We start from the raw sequence: 6,816 nt of genomic DNA, 5'->3' as shown, positions 1-6,816 counted from the left end.
TTTGGGGGATCTAATTTTGGATTCCTTAAGCACAAAAGAATGCAATAAAATACCTGCTCCAAGGAAGTGGAGACGGCTGCCTGTATTCACCCTTTGCAGACAGGGAGGCCCCCAAGCAGGTGAGTGACTGGCCCAAGGTCTCACAAGAAGATGTCAGGACAGGGACAACAGCTCAGTTCCTGGCCAGGATGGATTCTACAAACCCCTGCGGACTGAAAAGGCTGAAGGTTGAGGTAAATTGAGGAACAAAGGCAGTTTCTCTGGGGCAGGCAGGCAGTTTTCATATTAAAAGACCAAGTGTTTTCAGCTAAGAGCCTCTTCACCTTTCAAGGGTTGGAATAGCTCACTTTTGAGTTGAACTTTCTCTCTAAATACCAGACCAGAAAAATCACTTTTTGGTCATTCTTTCTTTTGACTCATAATCATTCCTCAGCATGTCCTACAGAAGGGAGTGTTGGTAAGCTGCAGAGAAGAGGAAGAAAATATGATGACATAGCAAGAGGGGCTTTCTCAGTCATCAAATGCCAAGGAACAAGCTTACTCAGATTGTCTCCATGATTAACAAGGGACTTTCTCCTCAAGGAAGGAGAGAAAATGGCAGCCACAGGGCTTTCCACTTACAGAGCACCACTTGCCAACGAGTTCCAAGTGTCTCCATAGAAACGCCATCCTGTTTCTTCTGGTGGGTTTGGTGGGGGTCGAGGGGGATGGTAACTCATGTTAGACGGACATAATGAAGTGATGCCTGGAAGTTGTTCAAGAGCACGCGGCAAAGCCGTGAAGTCAAACTCAAGCAGCCTTGCACAGAACTCAGGCTCCTTCCTGCTTCTAGAAGATTTCACAAGGCCAGGAAGCCAGCAGTCCTGGGGTCAAGGGAAGGGGAGGCAGCTCCAGGACACACCCGAGAGCCGTTTCTGGTCAGGCATTCCTGGCAGCATGGGTTACCCTGGCCTGCCCACGCCCTCAGTATGAAAGCTGATAGGTCAGGCCCACCAAATGCCGGGGCAGGGCAGTGTCTCCAGCGTGGTTTAGGGGCACTGAGAGGTCTCCCTGCTAAAAATATCTCCCTCCCCTTTCCTGCGGTACAAGCTGAAATGGTCACATGGAAGTCTTACTCCCTTGGTTTGAGGCATCACATGCCTAGTAGATCTGACTTAAACATTAAATACCATTATGTGCAGAACAAACTGAGGTCTGACCATGCCGTGACACGTTGTTTGGCATTTATATATGCCCGCATAAATCCAGAGAAGGATCTGAGAGCGTCACAAATTTACTTCTCAGATTAGCCAGCGGGGGGAACCAGATCTTGTTCCGGTGAATCCATGGAGCAGCTAGAGAGAACGTCAGCTCTGCCTTGTACATTTCATTCTTCTGCTCAAAACACTCCAAGAGTGTCCCGCTGCACTTTAAGAAGAACCCTCGCCCCATACCATTCACCGTCTTGCTCATGCATCCCACTTCACTCAAATGCACCAAGCTCTTTCATGCCCCAGACTTCCTCCCAGCTGCCCCTCCTCTGCTGGTTGATCTTTCCCTCCTCTTCTGGCTCCCCTCTACCTTCAGGCCTCGGCTTAAAATGCCACCACTTATCTGACTATGCCAGCTAAGTGTTCCCTCGTCTCTCAAATACTCTATTCTTTTCCTTCCCAGTGTTTCTTATAATTTGAATGTGTGTGTGCGTGTGTGTGTGTCCACAGTCCATCCTCACTATTGCAGATTCTGTATTTGTAAATTTGCCTTCTCCCTAAAATATATTTGTAACCCCCAGATCAATACCCCCAGTGCTTTTGAGGTCATTTGTGGGTACGTGCAGAGCAGTAAAAAGTTTGAGTTCCCCAACGCACACTTTTCCCAGCTTAGGTCCAACAAGGTGGCACTCTGCTTCTTGTTTCAGACTCTAAGCATTTGTCCTTTCTGCAGTCAGTTCTGTGACATGTTTTTCGCATTTGGGGGCTTTCAGTTGGTGGTTTCCCGGTTGAAAATGGCCTCCAAGCACAATGCCGAAGTGCTATCTAGTGTCCTAAGCACAGAAGGCCATGATGTGCCTTATGGAGAAAAGATGCATGTTAGATAAGATTCATTCAGGTAAGAGTTGTGTTGCTGTTGGAATGAGTTCAATGACTCAACAGTACTTATTAAATAAGACGTCTTTGAACAGAAGCACACATAGAATAAGGTTATGTATTGATTGGTTGATGAAAATGTTGTGACTAGAGGCTCACAGGAACCTAACCCTATATCTCCCCTAAGAGCAGTGGTTCAATATTCACAATTGGGCACTTGAGGTGACTTTATAAAATGTAACTACTGCGAAGAGTGAGAATCAGCTGTATCTCTGTTACTTTCTTCAGGGCTGTTATAACAAATCCCACAAACTGGGTGGCTTAAAACAACAGAATTTTATTCTCTTATAGTTCTGGAGGCCAGATGTCCAAAATCGAGGTGTCAGCAGGCCACACTTCCTCCCAGCCTCTAGGGAAGAGTCCTTCTTGCCTCCTCCTAGTTTCTTAGTCGCCAACTATCCTTGGCATCCCTTGGCTCGCAGCTGCATCTCTGCCTCGGTCACCACAGGGCATTCCCTCACGCGTCTCTGTCCGTGTCTCCTCTCCTCTTCTTCTAAGGACACCGACCATACTGGATTTGCGGCTCAGCCTACTTCAGTATGATCTCCTCTTAACCAATTCCATCTGCAAAGACTTTATTTCCAAATAGGATCACATTCTGAGGTTCTGGGAAGGACATCAGCTTTGGGGAGAGGACACCACTCAACCCAGATATATATTCTGTATATTACATGTATTTATATATATAACTTAAATATACATATATGTAATCAATATCAGTATTGAATACATTATTTATTTAACCAATATTTAAACTCCCTAACTAGATTGCAAGCTTCATGAGGAAGAGCAATGGCTTTCTTACTCATCGTTTTTTTTTTTTTTTAACTTTTTTTATTATTTATTTATTTATATATTTTTTGCGATACGCGGGCCTCTCACTGTTGTGGCCTCTCCCGTTGCGGAGCACAGTCTCCGGACGCGCAGGCTCAGTGGCCATGGCTCACGGGCCCAGCCGGTCCATGGCATGTGGGATCTTCCCGGACCGGGGCACGAACCCGTGTCCCTTGCATCGGCAGGCGGACTCTCAACCACTGCGCCACCAGGGAAGCCCTCTTACTCATCTTTTTATCCCCAACACCAAGTCCAGCCTGATATGTGGTAGGAGCTCCATAAATATTTGTGGAGGATGAATGAATGAATGAATGAATGAATTTCAAAGCTTAGAATATTAGACACTACCAAGCCAGCAATGGTCAAACTCTTGTGGAACCCTAAACTCCTGGACATTCTTCATCCATCACGTCAGACTGAGAAGGAGGCCAAGCCAGTGGGCTTTCAGTCTCAACCCCTGTACCCCCTCCACTTCAACCAGTTACCCTGCTTGTATCTGTTTTATATACTCCACTCCTATGCAATACTGTTTTATGAATGAGCTTTAATTAAAAGTGTGAGGGTTTCCCTGGTGGCGCAGTGGTTGAGAGTCCGCCTGCCGATGCAGGGGACACGGGTTCGTGCCCCGGTCCGGGAAGATCCCACATGCCGCGGAGCGGCTCGGCCCGTGAGCCATGGCCGCTGAGCCTGCGCGTCCGGAGCCTGTGCTCCGCAACGGGAGAGGCCACAGCAGTGAGAGGCCCGCGTAACGCAAAAAAAAAAAAAAAGTGTGAAAAAACACTGAGCCCAGTCCCTTATTTTATAGATGAGGAAACCAAGGTCCAGAGACATAAAGGGCTTTGCCTCGGGTCACCAGGCAGTCACGGGAGAGAAGGACTAGGAGTCAGGTCTTTTGAGCCGCGTTCCAGAAGTTTTTCCTCTACACTCGCTCTCCTGCCAAGACATACAATGGGAGTGCTTTGGAATTTGCTCTCCCTGGGACCCTGTTTTTCTATCTGGAGCAAATTCTGGGAGAAGGAAGCAGAGCCCGTGGCATGTGCCCCTTCCCCAAAGCTCTGAAAGGCCCTTTGTGCCAAGTTCCATGGACATTCCACAGGCCTGTTCTAGGCAAATCCATCTGCCAGTGGGTCACAATCCTTGCCTTCATCTCTGAGCTGAGGTATTTTGGCCTTTCTGCTTTTAAATGCACTCCTTGCTTTCTTGGAAACTGAAGCTGAGAAAGGGAGGCCGGGCTGGGGGGGCCCAGGGCAGATTGGGTGGGTGGGCTACCGAAGGAGACGGGTCTGTTTTGCAGACCTGGCTTGAGAAGAAAACTGTGCTGATTATCTCCCAGGCCCAGCTGCAAAAATGCCTTAGCTCGGCAGCAGATTATAAATAGCCCAGAATGCCCTCCCAGCCGCTTGAAAACAAGGATATTTTTTTCCTGTGTTGGAAGAACAGCTCTTCACAGCTATCCTGGGGCCCCTCCTCAACCCCACCTGCAAAGAGCTGTGATTTATGTCTTAGCACCATTACTAGGACCAAGGATCACACAGCCCAGATGAACAATGATTAATTCATTACCAAGTTCTATGAAAAAAGGAGGCATTCCTTTGGAAGTCCTCTCTTTCATTTGGGCAGAGACATGCCAACCCAGGGAGGCCAGAGGGGCAGTTTTGCTGCGGTTTATTGCCCTGGGCTTCATCTGGCTCTCTCTGCCCTTGCACGCAGTGGGGGCCAGGGAAAGTCTGGTGGGTCACTGACCTGAGGGCAGGAGGAGGCAGAGGACAGCTGCTCTGAACTTGACTGTTTGCTGAGATGCTCCAAAATAAAAAATCCAGGGACGCTGGCCTGGTCCATTTATATTCTAGCCCCTTTCTAGAGGGAAATCTATCTCTATCTGGAGGAAATTGGGTCTCAATGCAAATCTCTTAGATATCTTTGTACATCATCACACTCACAGGGACTTTAAGACTGAGCAGCAGCTCCCAACACACAAAGCGCTTTTCAGGTTCTGCTCTTATCTGACCTTTATGACAACTGTTTTATTAGCTCATTTGTTTTATTGGAATCAAAGATAATGCCTGCCTATTGTTGAAAAGTTTAAAAATTTCAGAAAAGCATAAAGAAGAAAAAAGTCCCACCCAGATCTCACCACACTAAGACAACAATGTTTTCATGGAAGTCTTCCTTTCAAATCTCCCTTATTGGATTATAGGTGGATATAATTTTACCTACATGGGATTGTATTATTGGGTTAGTTAGGCTCTTGGTAGAAATAGATGGAACATTCATGTGAGTAATTGAAGAGAATTTAATAAAGGGACACAGGTTAGGAACACCAGCAAGGAATAGTGCAGTACATCAGGGACACCAACAGGGGAGAGCCACTGTCACCCCTAGGTCTGAAGGCCAAGGGAAGGGAGTGGTTACTGCAAACGAGAGCTGTATGGAGAGGGTCGCCAGTTAGGAACTGTACCTGTCAGGAGAGACAGTCAGCTCTGGAAAACCAACAGAGATGGAGCAAGAGGAATAAAGACTCTGACCTCACTCCCCACCAGCCTCCAGCTGTCGGTGGCTCCCACTGGCCAACCCAGCCAGAGTTAGAAGGCATGGAAGCCCACTGACAGCAGTCCAGACAGGCCAACACTCCAGGGCACAAAGCAGGGTGGAGACTGGCGGAGAGTAGATAGGAGAAGCAAGGAGAAAATATCTATTACATCCACTATAATGCTGCTTTTATTCACTCCATGGTAAGCCAAGACGTTTCTAACTCAACAAATATATTTGATAGAGTGACATCATACTTTTTAACGGACCTTGTTTGGATATACCAAATTTATTTAACCAATCCCTTACTGATGGACATGCAATTAGTTTCTAATTTCTCAAGAGCATAGACAATGCTGCAATAAGATCTGTGGATACAAACTCTGTGCACTCCAGATACATATTTTTGATCCACTTTGACACTTTCTAGAAACTGAGGCTCATTGCCAGTGAGGCTTGCCCTCAGTCACATAGTGGTAAAGAGGCTTTTCGGAATCTTCTAATTTTTTCAACAATGAAATTGAGCATTTTGTAATAGAAAAAAATAATAAAGTCAACTTTTAGTTTAAAAAAAAAAACATGGGCTTCCCTGGTGGCGCAGTGGTTGAGAATCTGCCTGCTAATGCAGGGGACACGGGTTCGAGCCCTGGTCTGGGAGGATCCCACATGCTGCGGAGCAGCTAGGCCCGTGAGCCACAACTACTGAGCCTGCACGTCTGGAGCCTGTGCTCCGCAACAAGAGAGGCCGCGATAGTGAGAGGCCCGCGCACCGCGATGAAGAGTGGCCCCCGCTTGCCACAACTAGAGAAAGCCCTTGCACAGAAACGAAGACCCAACACAGCCAAAATAAATAAATTAATTAATAAACTCCTACCCCCAACATCTTCTTAAAAAAAAATGCTTATTCCCTTGAAAGTCCTATCACTCACGTGGCTCTGAAAGCAAGGGGACTATTAGGTCCCAGTGAGACAGGAAGGAAGTGGGTAGGTCACAACCCTTAAAGAATGACATAGCTGTTGAGAAAAACTGGATATGACAAAAACTGGTTAGAACCGATTAGGCCCAAGATGGCAGAAGATTCGATTTCCAGTAGACCTTGAGCCTCATTATACACTCACCGTAATGCACTAGCATATGCGAAATGACACACCCACAGGCGCCATGACAGTTCGGAGGCTGACCATAAAAGGCCAAAAAGTGGGTAGTGGCCCAGTTCCCAGACATCTTCACCCCTTCTCCAACATAGTTCGAATAATCCTCCCACTCATTAGCCTATGAAATTACCCAGCCCATAAAAACAGACCACGTCATATTTCAGGGCCGCTCT

This window comes from Leucopleurus acutus (genome assembly GCF_964270905.1).
Source record: "Leucopleurus acutus genome assembly, chromosome: 17".
Lineage (NCBI taxonomy): Eukaryota > Metazoa > Chordata > Mammalia > Artiodactyla > Delphinidae > Leucopleurus > Leucopleurus acutus.
The sequence above is the reverse complement of the archived record's forward strand: the minus strand, read 5'-3'. Positions refer to the sequence as shown.